We start from the raw sequence: 21,235 nt of genomic DNA, 5'->3' as shown, positions 1-21,235 counted from the left end.
ATTATTCTTTATTAACTTTACTAAACATGGAAGCCAAAGGCCCTGAAATGAAAACAATTTTGACCTAAGCGTTTTTATAACTTATACACTTTTAAATTAATAATGGTAAAATTACATGTTAATCCCCTAAAAATGATAAAAATTTTATTTAATCCTTATAAAAATATAATTAAAATGGTAAAATTACATTTTTAACTATCCTAAAATATACAATTTAATTCCATCTCCTCCAAAAAATAAAAATAAAAGAAAAACAATACTGTTAATCCAGTTCATAGGAGGCTAAAAGTGATACCCGGTTCGATGAAGTTGTTTTACAGTAAATGCAGTTTAGATTATAAATGTGGATGAACCTTATGAAATGTTTCAACGACGCCATTCTTACTTATTATCTCACAAAAACACCCAATTATTAAATAAACTAACAAAATATTTTCTGTAAATTCCATTGAAATTTCGAAAGCCGAATGTTGAAATAGGATGGTGATTCATTTATATAGGACTGAAATTTAACAATTTCAAAAAAATATATATGTTTTAAAATGTTTAGATAAGATAGATTTTTACTTGAATTTACCAGTAATTTATAATATCAACATTAAATCTACAATTCTTGATTTTTTTTAAATAATTAAAATATTATTCTTATAGTATTTAAATAATTAGGGATTATGAATTATGGTTTATGGTTTAAGGGGGAAAGATATTTCAACAAAAATAATTAAAATTAAATCAACGAAAGAAATCCCTAGAAGCCTAAAGAAAAGGGGGGAAAGATAAGGCCGATGTCGATGGAATTCGTGAGGGACCCAGACGACCAAGGTTCAGCCATGGAAGTCGACGGTGTTGACACACCAGAGATCTTCGGCGAAGGCGTCATCGCTTCCGAAAACAAGCTCGCCTATGCCGATTTCTTGAACAACTTCTAAGACGATTTTGATGACTCCGATATCGACTAAAAAAATAAAGAAGAATCGTTTGAAGTACTCATCTATCTTTTTTTTCCCTTCTTGCTTTGGCTTTTTAGGGTCTTAAATTTCTTAAAACTTTGTTCAATTTAGTCGAATCTGAACTGCACTATGGATAGCTTATATTTTGATTTATCAATCCCAGGAAATTCTGCAGAAGGCATCAGGGGTTATAAAAAAGTCTATGCAAGGAGCTCAGGAAGTAGGGAAGTCTGCGACAATAGATAATGGACTTGGGATGCATACTATGTCAGATAGTACACAAAGGAAAGGAATCGCTGCAGTTCAAGGGTCTCAAACTAAGGTATCAACTTTTAGAACTTCTTTTTTCCTCTTTTAACCGTTGGTATTTAAAAAAAAGTCAAGGATGTTTATATGTTGAGGATGAAATGGTTTTGGAGTTTCACTGATATTCATAAATACAGTTCTTGTAACAATTTCTCGTTTATCTGGTAAACCTTGGTAACTATTTAAGCACATGTTGCATGGTTTTTTTTATCTTGTTTAAGGCGTAGCGTTTCTTGGTAGTGATAACTATATTCATGAAAAATTTAACCAACAGTACAAAGCTACAATTGGAGCTGAATTTGTCACCAAAGAATTACAGATTGATGACAAATTGTAACTTTGCAAGTAAGTGATGAAAAATCAAGGGTAATTCTTACACATTTTTTTAAAAACTAAAATCCCCACATTTTACCAAGTGTCTTCTTGTCTGATAGATATGGGATACAGCGGGGCAACAAAGGTTCCAGAGTCTTGGTTCTGCAATTTATCGAGGGGCAGATTGTTGTGTTGTTGTGTTTGATGTGAACATACTCAGATTGTTTGAAACACTAAACAATTGTCGTGAAGAATTTCTGAAACGGGTCTCATAATTCTGGACTGTTCATCTCATTTCTTCACAAGTAATAAAACAGATCATAACATGTTTGCTGTAATGTCCCAGTTGTAAACTGTAAAGACTCTTTTCTGTCATCATTGCTTTCAAACTACTTCTTAACTAAAATTTTAGGGCAAACCCATTGTAGCAAACCATGTATCTGATTGATGTTTTAATTTTAGATATTTATATATGTCATTAATCAACTCATTGTGTTATCTTGAAAAAACCATGTCATACTTTGAAGAAACGACACTTGGATTTAGAACTGATTTAATTGTCTCTTTGTATCTTGTTATCTCTTAAGTCCTAACCATCATTTTCCAGCATAATTGAACTACTTCTATTTGCTTTATACAATGAAGTTGATTTTGATCCCATATTTTGGTACTCTAAACCAGGCAGATCCATCTTCTTGTTTGTTAGTATTTCTAGTCATTATTGCTCCATTGTTTGGTTGTTTATTTCAAATTTCAATATTTTCTTTGCTTTACTTATTTTGTTGAACCTGTGTTAATGTGACTTCGCAACCTTGTTTTTTAACATATTTTTTTTATCGTTGACTAAGGCTGCGTTTAGACTGCTTCAACCTTCTAGGATGTTATTCACGATTATGACTTTATAATATTCAGTAAAAAAAGACGGAAGCTTTAAAACAAAAGCTAAATTCGAGGAGACAAAGAACAAAACTCCAACACCATTTTTCCTTTTATTTATTTAAACCTCTTCCTATTCGACCATCAAACTCTCTTCTCTAATTCCTTTGTTACCACTTTATATTCTTTCATCTCTTCATTCTTTTAAAATCAGTGCTTGCTGATTTTTTTTATTGATCTTCTACCCCTTATACCTGGATCCGACCTGACCTGGATTGTTCCTTGTGTTCTTTTTCTGCTTTCTCAGCAGGGAGATCCCATTCTGGAGACAAAGAAGAACACAAAAGATCAAAGGTAATTTTATTTCAATTGGATCCATTTTTCTTGGTTAACTTTTCTATATTTTTTTATTTGTAATTTGTTATGTTTTCTACGTTTTGCTTATAATGTCTGCATTAATATTCATTTCACATTTTTTGTTTTTCCCCTTTTGTAAAGATATTTTCTTTTGTTTCTTTTTCCCATCACATTCAAAGTTCTAAACTAATTTTTTCCCTGTAATTTCATTTTTAGATTCAAAGTTTCTTTTTTTTTCATTTTTTTATTAACAGCATTGACTTTTAATTTTTATTTTGATAGTTTTCTTGGGGGAGGTGTGGGGGGGGGGGCGGGTAAGCATATTTGCTTTTGAACATAAGATTGATTCTGCCTGTGTTTGTATTTGCCAAATTCCAGTTTTGGATTCAAAGTTTGTATGTGTTTCTTACCATTTTCTAAGAAATAAAAAAATATGTTATTAATATTGTCTTTGTTAAGTCTTTTTCACATAATATTCTTTAAAGTTTGAACATTGTTTTGCTCCTTTTCATTATAGAAAAACAAATCTTTTTTTCCAATTTAGTCTTTGTTTTTAATTATTTTATATAATTAAATTAGTCAAAGTTTATTTCCCTTTTTTTGATCCAAACTTTTCTTTTGTACAAAATTACTCTCTTTCTTAACTTTTTATATTATATATATGTTTTATAAGATTAGCTTTAGCTCTCAGTTTTCACTTTCACATTGAGTTATTTGAGCATTTTTCATATTTCTTTCTAATGTGGGATAGATTTCATTTTCTTAAAAAGAAAAAATTATATTGTTTTTGTTGCCTCAATCCTCTTTATTTGTCTCTTTAACCTCATTTGATATGTAGTCTATGTTGTCTTTTCTTTTCAGTTTTTCCATTTTAGATTTATAGTTAAACTTCAAAGTGGTTTTGCTTCAAGTTAAAACAGTGGGGTTTTTTACATTGATCATCTTAAGTTTTCAGAAAATATTTTTCCTGTTGATTTTGATTTTTTAAGGTTATTTTTGTTTTTCCTTCCTAAAATGCTTTCTTTTGGATGATTTAATGAATATGACAGGATTAAGCTTTAGAAATCCATGATTAACTGAGGACTTTATATTAGGTCCTCAGTTCAGTTGTTTAAAATCTATATATTTTTTTATAATATGCTATGTTATTTAGACTTGGATATGTCCTTGGAGGATCATATCCCGGTACCTTTGTTTGCATATGTGCTGGACATAGGTGCTTTAAATAAAATGAAGAGTGATTGCTGTCAACTAGGAGTTTTGATGATTATGATCATGATTGTTTCGTATATATATTTTTTCACCTATAGTAACATTAACTTTGTAAATATATTTTCTTCAATTCTAAAACTGCTTTAATATCTCTCATTATCTTAAAAGTTCTGTTTATCTTGGTAAACTTAATTTTGCAGCTGCTACTGGATTTTTTGAGCTTTTCTGCTTCTAGCTTTTCATCTATGGCCAGATACTCAGTTGTGACTGATAAGGTCTCAATGGAGGTTGTTGAAGAATTCATTCTAGTATAGTTGAATCTGACAAAAGGCACAATATCTGAAATTAAGGTACCTAATTCTTTTTTTTCCTTCTTAGCCATTAATCATTATTGAATGTTGACATGGGGGATCTGTGCTACTATATCTATGTTACTCTAACTCATCTTTTTTTTTGAAGTGCTCATGTTTGACACTTGTGTTTGATGCATATTTGGACGTGGATACATGAACATGATCCTCCAAATATATGAAAATCCTTAAAAAAGTTGAGCATACCTATGTGGGATATATACCTTATCTAAAAATAAAGGTTATGCCTTTTTAAAAACATGTTTAATACATTATATAAATTTCTTCTTAAAAGTTTGTTAGGGCTGAAGCATGCATTAGTCTACTATAATTTGCTGCATAAATGAAAATTAGCTAGGTGTCCACTGCACTACCTTCAATTAGACTTTACATAAAAAAATTCATTATTGAAGGCAAACTGCCTGGCTTGCTGAAAAATGATGAGTTACAAACTACCTTCATTTCTCCCATAAAGATTTGCTGAAATATGTTTCATCTAACAAGATTTTGATTGACAGCACATTCATTTGACAGGATAATTTGGAAACCCTGTTCTAAGAGGACATTCAGGCTGATCTAGTCTGCTGCTTGCAGCATTTGCAGGTATTTTGTGTAGTTTAAGTTGTGAACATTGGGTTTTGATTTGTTGTGTGAACAAATATGATGAATCTGAAGTGTATTTCTATTCTTCTATTTGTAGTTAAGATTTGAAACTGAAGACAAAGCAAGGAGACTTCTAAGTAATGTGTCATTTTTGTTGAAACCAAGGGGTTATTTTTTCGGTATTACTCCTGAAAAAGTGATTGCCAAAAACTGTTGTTTCTGGATTTATGTATTTTCCTTTTTTTTCTTGTGGTTACTACTGCACCTGTTTCTAGGAGGTGGTTGTGTAAACATTTTAGTGTGCTTTAGTTATTGTAAGAATATTTTTAACATTGTTAATTTTAATATTATTGTAAGAATATTTTGAATTATAATTCAGTTATCAATTAATATCATATATCTTTCATTGAATTTGAAGTATCATTTAAATTTGTCATTTTTTGTTAGATTTTATGTTACAAGAGGATTTGTATATGGATGAAAATCGGATGCTACAAATTTGCCAAAATTAGTGGCGTTTTTCCATAAAACGCCGCTAAAGAACGTACTTTTAGCGGCGTTTGTGATAAAAGCGCCGCTAAAAATCATGTCTTTAGTGGCGTTTGTGGGTAAAGCACAGCTAAAGATCATGTTCTTTAGTGGCATTTGTGGGCAAAGTGCCTCTAAAGATCATGTTTTTTAGCGGCGTTTATGGGTAAAGCGCCGCTAAAGATCATGTTCTTTAGCGGCGTTTTTGATAAAAGCGCCAGTAAATCTCATGTTCTTTAGCGGCGTTTGTGGGTAAAGCGCCACTAAAGGTCATGTTCTTTAGCGGCGTTTGTGGGTAAAGCGTCGCTAAAGATCATGTTCTTTAGTGGTGTTTTTTCACATAAACGCCGCAAAAGTTAGCGACGTTGTCAATAGTGGCATTTTTTGCGGCGCTAGTGAAAGCGCCGCTAAAGGCCTAAAAAAACGCTGCTAAAAGCCTATTTTGGTGTAGTGGTTGCTGATGCTTTAAGTAGAAAGTTTTTGTTTGCTCTATGAATGATGAATACACGACTGATATTATCTGATGATGGCTCAATCTTAGCCAGGTTAAAGCTAAATCGATGTTTTTACAATAGATCTGCGAAGCTCAGAAATTTGGTAGCGAATTGCTATCTAAACAAACGCAGTGTGAATCGACCTTTGATTTAGAATTTCAGAAAGGATCTAATGATTGTTTACTATTCAAAGGTAGAGTTTGTGTACCGAGGAATCCAAAGCTTATTTAGAGAATCTTACAAGAAGCTCATAGTGGTAGCTTATCTGTTTATCTGGGAAGTAATAAAATGTACGATGATTTCAGACAGATGTACTAGTGACCGGGAATGAAATGTGACATTTCTGAATTTGTATCGAGATGTTTGATATGTCAGCAAGTTAAAGCTGAACATCAAGTACCTTCAGGACTGTTACAGTCAGTGATGATACCAGAGTAGAAATGGGATTGAGTTACTGTAGTCTTTGTATCAGGTTTATCCCTATCTCCGTGAAAGAAAGATGTCATGTGGGTTATCGTTGACTGTTTGATGAAGTCTGCATATTTTATTCCAGTACGTATAGATTTTTCTCTTGATAAACTGGCTGAGTTATATGTTTCTAAGATTGTTAGATAACATGGAGTGCCAGTCTCCATTATTCCGGATAGAGATCCTCGGTTTACATCGTGATTCTGGAGAAAGTTACAGGAAGCTCTTGGTACGCGGTTGCATTTTACCACTGCATTTCACTTTCAGACCGATGGCCAGTCCAAGTGTATGATTTAGATTCTCGAAGATATGTTTCGTTGTTGGGTATTAGAGTTCGAAGGTAACTGGGAGAAATATTTATCTTTAGTTGGATTCGTGTACAATAACAGTTTTTAGTCGAGTATAAAAATGGCAGCGTATGAGGCTTTGTATGGTCGTAAATGTTGAACTCTGTTATATTGGACCGAGTTTAGTGAGAAAAAGATACATGGGGTTGATTTGATTCGTAGGACTGAAGAAAAAGTGAAAGTAATCCGAGATAGCTTAAAAGCAGCTTTAGATCGTCAAAAATCGTATGCGGATCTTAAACGTAAATATATAGAATTCCAAGTCGGCGACAGAGTATTCTTGAAAGTTTCACCCTGGAAAAAATTTCTTTAATTTGGTCGCAAAGGAAAGTTGAGTCCGCGATTTACCGAGCCGTACGAGAATACTGAAAGAATCGGACCTGTTGCATACCAATTAGCTTTACCTTCAGAACTAGAAAAGATTCATAATGTCTTTCACGTGTCTATGTTATGATGGTACTGATCTAACCCTTCACATGTTAACGCCCCGACGGATGTCGAGATTGAGCCTGATATGTCGTATGATGAAGAACCGATCAGAATTCTAGCACGAGAGGTGAAAGATTTAAGAAATAAGAACCTAGCTTTAGTTAAATTTCTTTGGAAGCGTCACGGAATAGAAGAAGCTACCTGGAAACCCGAGGAAGCTATGAGAAAGCAATATCCGAACCTCTTTTCTGGTAAGATTGTTGGGGACAAAAATCCCTTTAGGGGGGAGAGTTGTAACAACCCATTTTCAGTGAAATCGAAATAATGGTTTTGGGCCCACAAATCTGAAGTTGGAAAATTTATTTTATTATTTTATGGTCTACAGCATGATAAAAATATCATATAAAAATTTCATTAAGAAATTTTATTGTTTACATGCTTAATTTGACAAAAGGACTAAATATCGTAAAGTGCAAAAGTTGTGTTTGCGTTGAAAAGAATTATTCAAAACATGACTTAGAATTGGCAACTATTGTGTTAGCGTTGAAAATTTGGCGACACCATTTGTCAGTGAGAAATGTCACATATTTACCGATCACAAGAGTTTGAGGTATCTAATGACACAAAAAGATTTGAATTTGAGATAGCGCAAATGGCTCGAGATGTTAAAAGATTATGAGTTGATCATTGATTATCATCAGGGACAAGCAAACGTAGTTGTTAATGCTTTGAGTGGAAAGTCTTTATTTGCTTTGCGAGCGATGAACACACGATTGACATTATCTGATGATGGTTCAATTTTTGTTGAATTGAAGGCTAGATCAATGTTTTTACGGTAGATCTACATAGCTCAAAAATGTGACGACGAATTGCTAGCTAAACGAGCACAATGTGAGACGACTTCTAATTCAGAATTTCAGATAGGACCTGATGATTGCTTATTGTTCAGAGGTAGAATTTGTGTACCGAAGAATCCAGAGCTCATTCAAAGAATCTTGTACAAAGCTCATAATGGTAGCTTATTGATCATCTAGGAAGTAATAAAATGTACAATGATTTGAAACAGATGTACTGTAATAGCCCATTTATAGTGAAATCAGAACAGTGGTTTTCGGGATCGTTGTAGATTAATCTAGCTTGTTAAACCATTAGGGTTTTACCATTGATGAGCATGCTTGAGTTTTAAATTTTGATGATAGAAAATGAATGGTTGTTGTTAGATAAAGAACTTTTGTAAATGAATTTTTACTAAAATTGTCAAATAGGGATTAACTTGAAAAAGATGATAAATTCATGGTAAAATTTGTGAATTTATGAAATATATGGGCTACTTTTAGTATGTAAAAATATTTTCTAGGCTTGGGTAAGGGTTAAATTGCATGAATTTCACTTTCTGAGACCAAGGACTCAATTGCAAATAAAATAAAAGTATAAGGGAAAAAAGGTAATTTTTCTAAAAATATGTATTGGACTAAATTTAATGTGAAATATATTAAATTGAGTTAAATTTATCTATATAGATCCAGTTAGACCTCGTACGAAGTTAGACCGGGGCAAAGAGAAAGTCTAGGATTAATCGCCTACGTATCTACGTTCACTCGTCGAAGTAAGTTTGTGTAATTAAATTATATGTATGTCATTTGTATAATTTCCATGTATAAATACCAATCGCATATCCGACGACGTACGACAATTTTCGAGCCCCGTTTGAACCTTAAGAATTCGTAGGATACAAATGACATGTCATTAGGGTTACCGATTTGGTTGTGGTCCTGCATGTGTTGCGGACACACCACAGGTCGTATGAGCTTACCAATTTCTAACTTGTGAGAGCTTATCGATTCTCAGCTCGTATGAGCTTACCGATTTCTAGCTCAACAGAGCATACCGATTCATAGCTCTTATAAGCATACATGCATAGGAATTGACGGATTACAATTTAGCACACTATGTGTGAGCTATCTTGTGTATCAAACGATATTCTAAATGGTTCAATAGGCAATGTTCTGATTCGAACTATTACAGGTATACATATGAATCACATGGAAAATGACATTACATGGTATATATGTATATGAAATGGATGATACATGTACATGAAATTTGATTGTTGAGCTCATCTATGACTTGGTTTATATATGTGTTTACATTACTAACATGGTTGATGTATATGTGCTTAGGCATTTGGCCAATTTATATTGTGATATGTTTGGATTGCTTACCTTATATGTGAATAAATGGTAAGTTAAATTCTATGTTATACGAACTTACTCAGCTTAAATGTTTACTCTTCCGTGTTTTATAGTGAGTCAGAAGCTTGTTCGGGTTGGAAGCTTGTCGGAGCTATATCACACTATCCATCAGCTCTTTTGGTACTTTCGGTTGGTTTAATTTTGGTTATAATGACATGTATAGATTATTTTTTCTAATGTTGGCCTATATGTTTTGTTGAGATTATAGCCATTTGATTCGACTTGTGTTTTGGTATGTATATATGTGTAGCTTGTTTGGTGGTTGAATGATGAAAGGCAAGAGATAGTTATATGTGCATTTCGTATAAGTGTTTTGTGAATTGATGAATTGGTTGTGAATTGGTACTTTTTTGTATAAGACATATATGTGTAATTATGTTAGAAATTGAAGAGCATGTTTAACCTCAATTGGTACATTTTGGTAAAGTTATCTACATGATATGTATTGATGCAATTATACATATAAGTTAGTTGAACATTTGGTTATATTGAATACATGGTTAAACATATTTATATTTGTCATTTGAGGTGCCTAAAGGCATATTGGTTGTATATGATCATACCATTTGTATAAGGCTAGAAAATGCATTGTTTAGGTACCTTATTATGGATGGTTTATATGTACAATCTTGGGTATAGGTATATTTTAAACTGGGTGAGAAATATGATTTGTAAAATGGGTTTATTTTGTCCACATAGGCAGAGACACGGCCGCTACATGGCCTGGCACACGGGGCTGTGAGGTTGCTTCAAGTGGTTCACTGCCTAGCACACGGACGTGTGGCCCAAACCAATGAGTTACACGGGCACAGACACAGGCTGGTACATAGCCATGTGTCCCTATTTCGAATGCCCACACGACGTAAGACACAGGCGTGTCTCATGGCCGTGTGACCCCATCAACTTTGAAAATTTTTAGTGTTTTTCGAAAAAGATTTTGAGTTTCCAATTTAGTCCCGACTTGTTTCTAATGCTTATTTAGGCCCTCGAGGGCTCGTATAAAGGACAATATATATGATTTTGATTGGTTTTTTATATGAATATTGATATGTTTTGAAATGTTGAAATTTCTTTCTATTTCATCCGTAAACTCTAGTAATGCTCCGTAACCCTATTCTGGTAACGAATACGGGTTAGGGGTGTTACATATACTGGTGGTCGGGAATGAAACGTGAGATTTCAAATTTTGTGTTGAGATGCTTAGTATGTCAGCAAGTAAAACCTGAACATCAGGTACCTTTTAGATTATTACAACCAGTGATGATACTAGAGTGGAAATGGGATCGAGTTACTATGGATATCGTACCGGGATTACCCTATCTTCGAGAAAGAAAGATGTCATTTGGGTTGTTTTTGATCGTTTGATGAAGTCAGCACATTTTATTCTGGAACGTACATATTACTCCCTTGATAGATTAGCTGAGTTATATGTATCTAAGATTGTCAGATTACACGAGATGCTAGTTTCTATTATCTCCGATAGAGATCTGCGGTTTACATCACGATTTTGGAGAAAGTTACAACAAGCTCTAGGTACAAGGTTGCATTTTAGCACTGCATTTCATCCTCAGACCGATGGTTAGTCTGAGCGAGTAATTCAAATTCTCGAAGATATGATTCGTTGTTGTGTATTAGAGTTCTAAAGTAATTGGGAGAAATATTTACCATTGGTTGAATTCATGTATAACAACAGTTTTCAATTGAGCATAAAGATGGCACCATATGAGGCTCTATGTGGTCGTAAATGCTGAACTCCATTACACTAGACTGAGCTCAGTGAGAAAAAGATACATGGGTTGATTTGATTCGAGAGACTGAAGAGAAAGTAAAAGTGATGTGAGATAGTTTGAAAGCAGCTTCAGATCGTTAGAAATCTTATGCGAATCTTAAACATAAAGATATAGAATTTCAAGTCAGCGACAAAGTATTATTGAAAGTATCGTCCGAGAAGAAAGTTCTTTGGTTTGGTCGCAAAGGAAAGCTAAGTCCGCGATTTATCGGACCGTATGAGATTACTGAAAGAATCGGATCTGTTGCGTATCGATTAGATTTACCGTCAGAATTAGAAAAGATTCATAATGTTTTTCACATGTCTATGTTATGACGGTACAAATCTGACCCTTTACATGTTATCTCCCCGACAGATGTTGAGATTCAACCAGATATGTTGTACATTGAAGAACCGATCATAATTCTGGCAAAAGAGGTTAAAGAATTGAGAAACAAGAATATAGCTTTAGTAAAGGTTCTCTGGAAATAACACTGTATAGAGGAAGACACTTGGGAACTCGAGGAAGCAATGAGAAAGCAATATCCGAACCTTTTTTCTAGTAAGATTTTTGAGGACGAAAATCCCTTTAGAAGGAAAGTTGTAACAACCCATTTTCACTGAATCGGAACAGTGGTTTTGGGACCACAAATCCAAAGTAAAAAACATTCATTTTATTATGTTATTACTTACAGCATGATAGTAATATCGTCTAAAAATTTCATTAAGAAATTTTACCATTTACATGCTTAATTTGATAAAGAGGACTAAATCGTGTAAAGTACAAAAGTTGAGTTCTAATAGCTAAAAGTATTAAATAGCTATAAAACTTTAAAGTGGAAGTTGATGGCTTGGTATTTTTGAAATTAGTAATATTTTACAAGGTTATAAAGGTAAAATAATAAATGATGATAAAAATAAATCAAATAAAACAAAGCCATTATCTTTTATTATTCATCTTCAACCGGATGTTAGGTTTGGGAGCCCATTTTTGGAGCTTTTAATTTTGGCAACTTCTCATTGCTTGATTGGTATGTGTTTTTCTCTCGATTTCGATGAGTTTTATGTTTTCGGGATCGTTGTAACTTAATTTAGCTAGCCCGGACTAATTTGTGAAACTCTTAAACTATTAGGGATTTACCATTGACGCATATACATGAGTTTTGAAGTTTGATGTTAGAAAATAGATGGTTTTTGTTAGATAATCAACTTTTGTTAAGAGATTTTGGATGAAATTGTCAGATAGGGATTAAATTGAAAAATGTAAAAAATTCATGTTATAATTTATGAATTAGTGAAATGTGTGGGTTGCTATAAGTGTATGTGATATTTGGCTAGGCTAGGGTAGGGGTAAAATTGTATGAATTTCAATTTTCGAGCTTAAGGACTAATTTGTAAAGAATTTAAAAGTATAGGGACAAAATAGTAATTCTACAAAAATATGATTTTTGGATAATTTGAAGGAGTTATTTATTAAATTGAGTTACACTTATCCGTATAGATCAAGACAGACCTTGTACGAAGTTAGATTGGGGCAGAGGGAAAATCTCGGATTAGTAACCTCTGTATCTACGTGTACTCGTCGAGGTAAGTTCATGTAATTAAATTGTGTTTATATGTTTTAATTAAATTATATTTTTATATTTGAGATTTAATATGTATAAATATCGACTGCATATCTAACGACGTTCAACAATTACCGAGCCCCGGTTGAACCTTCGAAATACGTAGGATACAAATGACATGTCATTAGGGTTTACATGATTTGAGTGCTGGTCCTGAACATCCTACCGATGGCTGAGGTCTGGCATGTGTTAAAAATACTCCATAGCTCGTGTGAGCAGCATCGTGTAGGTACGTTCCGACCCACAGCTCGTGAGAGCTTACCGATTTACAGCTCGTGAGGGCAGGCCGATTCACAACTCGTATGAGCATACATGTACATGAATTGATGGATTACAATTATATGAGCTAGCACACTATGTGTGAGCCATCCTGAGTATCCAACGTATTCTAAACGGTTCAACAGGTAATATTCTGATACGAAATGGTAAGAGTTTGATACGGACTATTACAAGAATACATATGATTTTACATGAAAAATGTGGTTACATGATATATGGAAAAATGAAATGGATGATACATGTATATGGAACTTGATCAATGGTTATGTTCATCTATGTTTATTGGCTTATATATGTAATTACATGGCTAACATGGTTGGTGTATATGTGTTTAGGCATTTGGTCAAATTCTATTGGGATATGCTTGTTTACTTACCTATTATATGACTAAAGGGTAAGTTAAATTCTATGGCATAAGAACGTACTAAGCTTAAATTTTATAGTGAATCGGAAGCTCGTTCGGGGTGAAAGCATTTCAGAGCTATATCACACTATTCATCGGCTCTTTTGGTACATTCAGTTGTTAAATTTTGGTTATAGTGGCATGTATAGGTATTTTGGCTAATGTGGCCAAGTGTTTTGGTTGTGGTTTTGGCCATTTAACTTGGCTTGTGACTTGGCATTTTGTTAGTGAAATGGTATACTTTTTGTATGTAAATATTAGCCTTAATATGGATGATGATTTGCTTAATGTGTTTGAATGATGGAAATTGAAATGATAGTTGAATATGTGTATTATATATGTCTTATAACTTGTTGTGAATTGGTACTTTGCTATGGAAGACATATATGTATATTGAGGCTAATAATTGAGTGGTATATTTGCAACCATTTGGTATGTTTTGGTAAGGTAACTATATGACATGTACTGATGCAAATGTGCTTATAAGTTAGTTGAGTAATTTGGTAAAATAGAGTACTTGATTATACATATTTACATGTTTTCATTTGAGGGGCCTGAGGGCATATTGGTTGTATGATATTGTACTATATATATGATTTGTTTATGCTTGATTTGGATACCTTGTTATGGTTTGTAAGTATGTGCAATGTTGAGTATAGGTACATGTCAAATTGGGTGAGAAAAATGGCTTGTAAAATGCCCTATTTTCGTTTATACGGGCAGAGACATGGGCATGTGTCTAAGTCGTACACACGGCCAGGTGACGTGTGTCCCCTGTAGCTTTCAAAAGGTTACAAGTCAGGCTGTTACATGGCCTAGCACATGGCCTGGTACATGGGCGTGTGCCTTGGCCATGTGACCCAATGTGAGTTACACGGGCATGGATACGGGCTGGGACGCGGCCGTGTATCCCTACTTCGAATTCCCACACGACCGGAGACACGGGCATGTCTCTCACACGGCCTGGCCACACGGTCGTGTGACCCCTATAATGTTGAAAATTTTTCCTTGTTTCCTAAAAAATTCTCTTTGCCATTGGTGGCTAAATCTCTTTGCCATTCACTTTTCCCCTCGGTTAAACAATCTATTACATCCTCTAAGCTAATGTTTGGAAAAAAATTTAGGTGGGTTCTCTGTATAAAATCATACATGTAAAATGGAATTCCATAAAGCCTACAAATTTCTGAACTCAAGATTAAAATCTCCTTCCCTTTAACAGTAACATACGACAAAGGTTAACCTAGTGGTGTTTTGTCCTTGTACTGTTTAAGTGACACATAAAATTCTTGATTTATTCGGATGCACACAGGTTCGGATGGGTGCTTGCCAAAATTTTCCCACTTATAGGAGTACATTATTTTCTACACTTCGCCTCCACTATCTATTGGGAATACAAATCCCCATTCTTGAATAATAGTGTTCTTTTGGAAAATTTTGATATTTACCTCGAGCTTACTATTTTTCAAGTTTAAGAAATTATCAGCGACTGATGGTTCGTCGCACAACATTACTTGAGCATGTTTGGCAAGCATCGCAACAAAACAAGTTTATTTGTTTTAAGAGACACCAATAATAGTGAATATAAAGGCTGTAAAACAATATTACGTAAGTTAAAGTGTAGAAATGATAACCTCTTAAATCATCATTGTGGGGATGGAAAACTTCCTTTGATGTATGCAACCAGTGGCAAATCGAAGCAATGAAGAACAAGAAACACTTGAGAAGAGTTAAAAGTTGTGTGTGGAAGATGGAAAAACAATGGGGAAAGATATTTTGGTGTGCTTTGGGGTTGGTGTGTAACAATCCGTTTTTAGTGAAATCTGAACAATATTTTTGGGACCACAAATCCGATGAGTAAATTATTATTTTATTGTTATTTTAATATCTATAGGATATTAATAAGGTTGTATTAAAATTTTGTTAAGAAATTTTGATGTTTGCATGATTAATTAAGTGAAAAGGACTAAACCGTAAAAAGTGTAAAAGTGAAGTTCTAATAGTTAAAAGGGCTAAATGACTATGGAAATGGAAGTAAATGGACTTAAATGGTGAATATACCATTAATAATGTTAGTGGGAAAATATGGACATGAGTTTGAAGTTTTGTTTAATTAATAAACAAGGTTAAAATGGTAATTTAATAAACATAATCTTAAATAAAACTACGTAAAAAATAGTATCATCTTCCTAAAACAAAGTCACCACTGAAAATTTGAAGGAGGATAGCCATTTTTGAGCATTAAGTTTCGGCTAGCACCATAACCTTGCATATCAAGATAGACCACATATAGACCTAGATCGAGGCAAAGCAAAAGCTTCAGAATAACTCGATTTAACTTCTACGCCCTAATACTCGAGGTAAGTTTATATAAATGGTTATCGTGTTAATGTTATTTTAAATAGTATGTTATTATCTTAATTATATTGTGAATTGATCGATATTTAAATAAATCACTACTATGACGACTATCGAGTCCCAGTTGAACCTTAGGAATTCGTAGGATACAAAAGACATGTCATTAGGGATTTCATGTTTCGTGTGCTGGTCTTGAATGTCCTACCGATGGCTGAGGTCCTGCATTTTTTGTGGATACTCTACAGCTCGTGTGAGCAGCATCGTGTAGCTTACATTTTGACCCACAGCTCATGTGAGCAAGCCCATTTCACAGCTCGTGTGAGCCATGCTGTAAAGGAAAGGTTACAATTATGTAAAGGCACACTTTGTGTGAGATTGGTAAGTGTTCAAACAAAATGTATCATGAAACTATGAAAAACAATGGTAAACTAAATGATGTGATTACATGTGCAAATTACTTGTTATGGATGAATTCATTTGAACCATGTACAAATGTACTAACTTGTGGATTTGATGATGTTGTATATTCATTATGCCAAACTTATGGTTTTATTTGGTGTTATAATTATTCTATTTACATTATGCAATTGAAATGGTAAGTTGTGTTTAAGTTATACGAGCTTACTAAGCATTAATTGCTTACATAATTTCTTTCCTATGTTTTATAGATTATCGGAAGCTCGATCAGTTTGGATGCTCATGGGAGATCTATCGCACTATCCAGCACAAATATCGGTAGTCTTTGAATGTTTTGGCCAAGGTTATAATGGCATGTATAGGTTGTAATTGTAATGGCATTTTGTTGAATGATTAGTTGGTGAATTGGTATGTATAAGGTAACTTTGTTCGTACCATTTGATGTCTTGCTAGATTGTGTCATTTTGGTTATCCTATGATGCATGTTTTGAATGGCTCACATGGTATGTTTTGAATTGGTATGATTATGTCAAGTTATGGAATGTTTTAGAATGTATTGAACTAGTTGATGTTTGACATTTGGTAAGATTGGCATGTTTAGGTAAGTGTTGATGATTGCATTTGTGGTGTCTTTGAATGACATATTGTTTAGTTGAATTAGGACTTTTGGAATGGCTAATATATATATGTTTTGATAAGATTTTGGTGCCTTGAAAATGTGCATTAAAAACCTAAATGTTCAATCATTAAATGGTATAGGAAATGACTTGATTTTAGGAAAATTTTGGGTCCATGTCACTTGGGACACGAGCGTGTGACTCAGCCGTATGGGGCACACAGCCTGGAGACACAATCGTGTGTCATCTGAGAATACCTTTGCATCCAAGCCAGAAAGTTACATGACCTAGCACACGGCCTAGTACACGGGCACGTGGGGCAACTCAGAGAGTTACACAGCCTGGCACACGGGCGTGTGACATGACTGTGTGACCCTACTCAAAGAGTTACAAGAGTGAGGACACGGCCTGAGACACGACTGTGTGTCCCTAGTTCAAAGGTTACACGACTTGAGACAAGGACATATGTCTCAACCATGTGAGGCACACGACCGTGTGAGGCACACGACCGTGTGAGGCACACGACCGTGTGTCCCCTACTTTCAAATTTTTGTGAATTTTTCGTAGATTTACCAAATGATTTCAAATTGGTCCCGAATCATTTCTAAGGTATTTTTAGGGCCTCGAGGGCTCAATTTAGGGACAGTATGTATGTATTTGGTTTGTTTATGATTTTTTTATGTTATTGAATGAAGTTAAGTTTAAATGTTTTCGGTTGTTTGATAATGCTCTGTAACCCTAATTTGGCGATGGATACGAGTTAGGTGTTACATGATAAGTGTTTAGGGGTACCGTAGTAGTGTATTAAGGGGTCTGATCATGGTTTTTAGGGCTAAACTGACGTGATTTGTAAAAGGAAATTCGGCTGATTACGTGAAAATCTGTAAGAAATCATGTAGATTCGACGTTGTGTCACGACACCGCACTTTAAATACTCTAGGATTTTATTTTGATGTTCAGTATCGCGACACGGGGTTTCCAGTTTGGACTTTCAGGCTTCGAAGTGTCATGTCGCGACACTGCAGGTTAATGTCATGACATCACTTTGCTTTCAACAACTGTCACATCCCAAAAGTTTAAATGTTGATGTTAGTTCATTGACAAGTGAGAAATGGTGTAGTGGTTAAGTACCTTAAGTAAATCCCTAGTGAACCAAGTTCATTAACTTTTTTAGTAATTTACTACTTTATGCAGTTTATATATTAATACTATATTTATATATTTTCATTATTTATTTATTTATTAGAATATTAAAAAATTATTATTAATTCAAATATTAATTAGAATAATAATAAAATTTAATATTTAATTAAAATATTTTATCCAATCATAACGACCGAATTGATTATCGTCATGCATAAATATATGAGATTCCCTAGTATAAAAGATTTTAAAATCATCATTAAACTCCCTTTTTTCTTTTATATTTCTGGATTATTATATGATGATTTTTGAATTTTCCATATACATATATAAAAATAGAAAAAGATAGACTAGAACTGACATCTCTTATGTCATGTCAGTGATAATATAAAAATGGAATTGGGATCCGGATGGAATATAATGAAATGGAGCCACTTTGAGGTTCCCCATGAAATGAGGCATGGAACGGAGCCACTATGAAGAAGTTCTAGGGGTTATGAAGGAAACTTCGAGTTCTAACTTTTTATTAAAAAATTTTTTTGATTAAATGTTGGTCAACCTAGCCATGCAAACTGTTCATGCGTGTGTGCATAGATTGTAACAACCCACTTTTCAGTGGAGTCGAAAACAGTGGTTTTGGGGACACAAATCTGACTAGTAAGTTCATAAATGTTATTATTTAATATTTTCGAGTTAAATATGGTATTAAAAAAAATTTTAATTGGCAAATTATGTTATTTGATTAGGTTCAAGTTGTATGACCCTAAAGTTAAGTGGTTTTAGAAAATAAGGTATCGGGACCTTGTTTCTATAAGTTGAGCCGTAAATATTTTATTAAATATTTACGGATTGTTATTAAGGTCGTACTAAAATTTGGTTAAGAAATTTTAATGTTCGGATAATTAATTAAGGAAAAAGGACTAAATCGTAAAGGATGCAAAAGTTAATCACTATAGATTTAAAATACAGAAAGGTCCAAAATGGTAATTAAACCATGGTCAAAAAGTCCAAGCGGTGGTGACATGATTAAATCCACTAACTTTTGGGCTATTTGCTCTTTTAGTCCTAATTAGTTTAGGATTAAATTATAAATAAATTTATTTAGTTGGAATTTAATTTAATTGAAGGACTAATTGTACAATTAAACTTTCCTTAAATGGTAATTGTACCAATTGAGTTTATAGTGGATGGCTTTGATGAATAAATGCATGAAATTATGTTAATTTTTAAAGGATAAATTAGTAAATTGGAAAATAAATAACTTAAACTAAGTAAAATAAAACAAAAGTGGCCATCTTCAACCTTTAGTTTTCTTTGTTTCAACCAAAAGCCATAGCCAAGGAGAACTTAGGTTCCGCCATGCTTCAATTTATGCATGTAAGTCCATTTTACACATGTTTTTTAATGATTTTTATGTTTTTAAGATCGTTGCAACTAGGTCCAGCTAACCCGTATCTTTTTTTTCAAAATTATCAAATGTTTTAGAATGTGTCATGGATAAATTTGAGAAGTTCTTGAAATTTTATGGTAGAATCTTAAGCTTGGTTGCTTGATAAGACTATTTTGTAAAGTATTTTTTTGTAACTTTAATGTTTAAGTAAAGGTACAAGGACTTGATGTGAAATAACAGCAAACATGGGCTATAATACGATTCCAAACAATTCGGCTAAACTTGAAATTGAATAAAAAAATGGTTAATTTGCATGTTTTGGGCTCAGGGACTAAATTGAATAAAAGTAAAATATTGGGGAAATTTTGTAAAATTTCAAAAAAGACTTAATTGCATAAAATGAATTGAATTTTCAGTTAGAATTAGTGAATTGAATGGAATTATTATTTCAGATCAAGAACAAGTGGAAAATCGAGGAGAAGAAAAAATTACCAAATAGCCCCTATACTTAGTCATTGCTGCAATTTAGTCAGGTAATTTCATATGAACCGTAATTGTTTTAATGTTAGCTAAATGTAATTTAGTCAGGTAATTACATTGTTATGAAATAAATGAAATTGAGTACAAATAAATTTATGTCATAATGTATTGACATATATCTAGTCCCGGTTGAACCTTAAGAATTCTTAGGATACAAATGACATGTCATTAGGGATTTCATGTTTCGGGTGTTGGTCTTGAATGTCCTACCGATGGCTGAGGTCCTATATTTGTTGCGGATTCTCTACAACTCATGTGAGTAGCATTGTGTAGCTTACATTCTGACCCACAGCTTGTGTGAGCAGGCCCATTTCGCAGCTCGTGTGAGCATTCCTGTAAAGGAAAGGTTACGGTTATATGTAAAAGCGTACTTCGTGTGAGCTTTCCCGAGTACCTGATGTAATTCTAGATGGTTCAATGGGTAAGAAAAGGGAATGAAACGGTAAGTTCACAATTGAGATGTAACATGATGTTATAAAAAGATTGATGAATTAAATGATGTACTTATATATGGAAAATCTACATATTCTATGGATGAACTCATTTATATTATGGACAAGTGCACTAACTTGTGATTTGATAATGTTGTTTAGGCTTATATTAAGCATTTAGAAATGGTAAGTAAGCAAATGGAATGAAATATGATCATATGGTAACGATGATGAATTAAAGGTTTTATTTATATAAATATGGTTGATTTCATATGTATCATGAATAAGTATGTTAGGTGGTGAGTTTGATGGTGTTACATAGGCTTTAATAATCTTATGGCATTGGTAAATGTTTATATTTATTCTATAAAGTTCATTATTGAAATGGTATATTATGTTTAAAGGTTATAAAGATATAAATGCTTAGCAAATACATTCAAATAGTCATTTGAAAAACTAGTATTCAAGATTGAATACGTAGAATATGAGAAAGTAGAAAATATTTTATGAGGGGGACTAAATATGCGTTGTACACTTTTTCCCACAATCGAGGTTTTGTCTCATTGGGTTTTCCTGGTAAGGTTTTTAATGAGGCAACATATTATGCGTATTATAGATATGTGTACTCTTTTTCCTTCACTAGGATTTTTTCCCACAGGGTTTTTATCTTAGTAAGGTTTTAACGAGGCACATTATCCATCAATGGACATCCAAAAGGGAGTGTTATGAATATTTTATTAAGTGGATGTCCATCAAGCTTAATATAAGTTTTGATGTTCT

At 33.3% G+C, this 21,235-nt stretch overlaps 1 long non-coding RNA gene across 2 annotated transcripts; it reads left to right on the top strand.

Moving 5' to 3' along the window:
* The first annotated feature begins 685 nt into the window (after positions 1–685).
* LOC107945690 (uncharacterized) lies at positions 686–5,340 on the top strand. Of its 2 annotated transcripts, none has more exons than XR_001696661.2 (6): positions 686–983; positions 1,114–1,272; positions 2,755–2,801; positions 4,217–4,366; positions 4,901–4,969; positions 5,067–5,340. It is a non-coding gene; the product is annotated as an uncharacterized lncRNA (long non-coding RNA). The 2 variants fall into 2 exon arrangements; XR_001696660.2 differs by having other exon boundaries at positions 4,885–4,969.
* The last annotated feature ends 15,895 nt before the right edge of the window (positions 5,341–21,235 follow it).

The sequence above is a fragment of the Gossypium hirsutum genome, chromosome D12, assembly GCF_007990345.1.
Source record: "Gossypium hirsutum isolate 1008001.06 chromosome D12, Gossypium_hirsutum_v2.1, whole genome shotgun sequence".
Classification (NCBI taxonomy): Eukaryota; Viridiplantae; Streptophyta; class Magnoliopsida; order Malvales; family Malvaceae; genus Gossypium; species Gossypium hirsutum.
The sequence above is the reverse complement of the archived record's forward strand: the minus strand, read 5'-3'. Positions and strand labels throughout refer to the sequence as shown.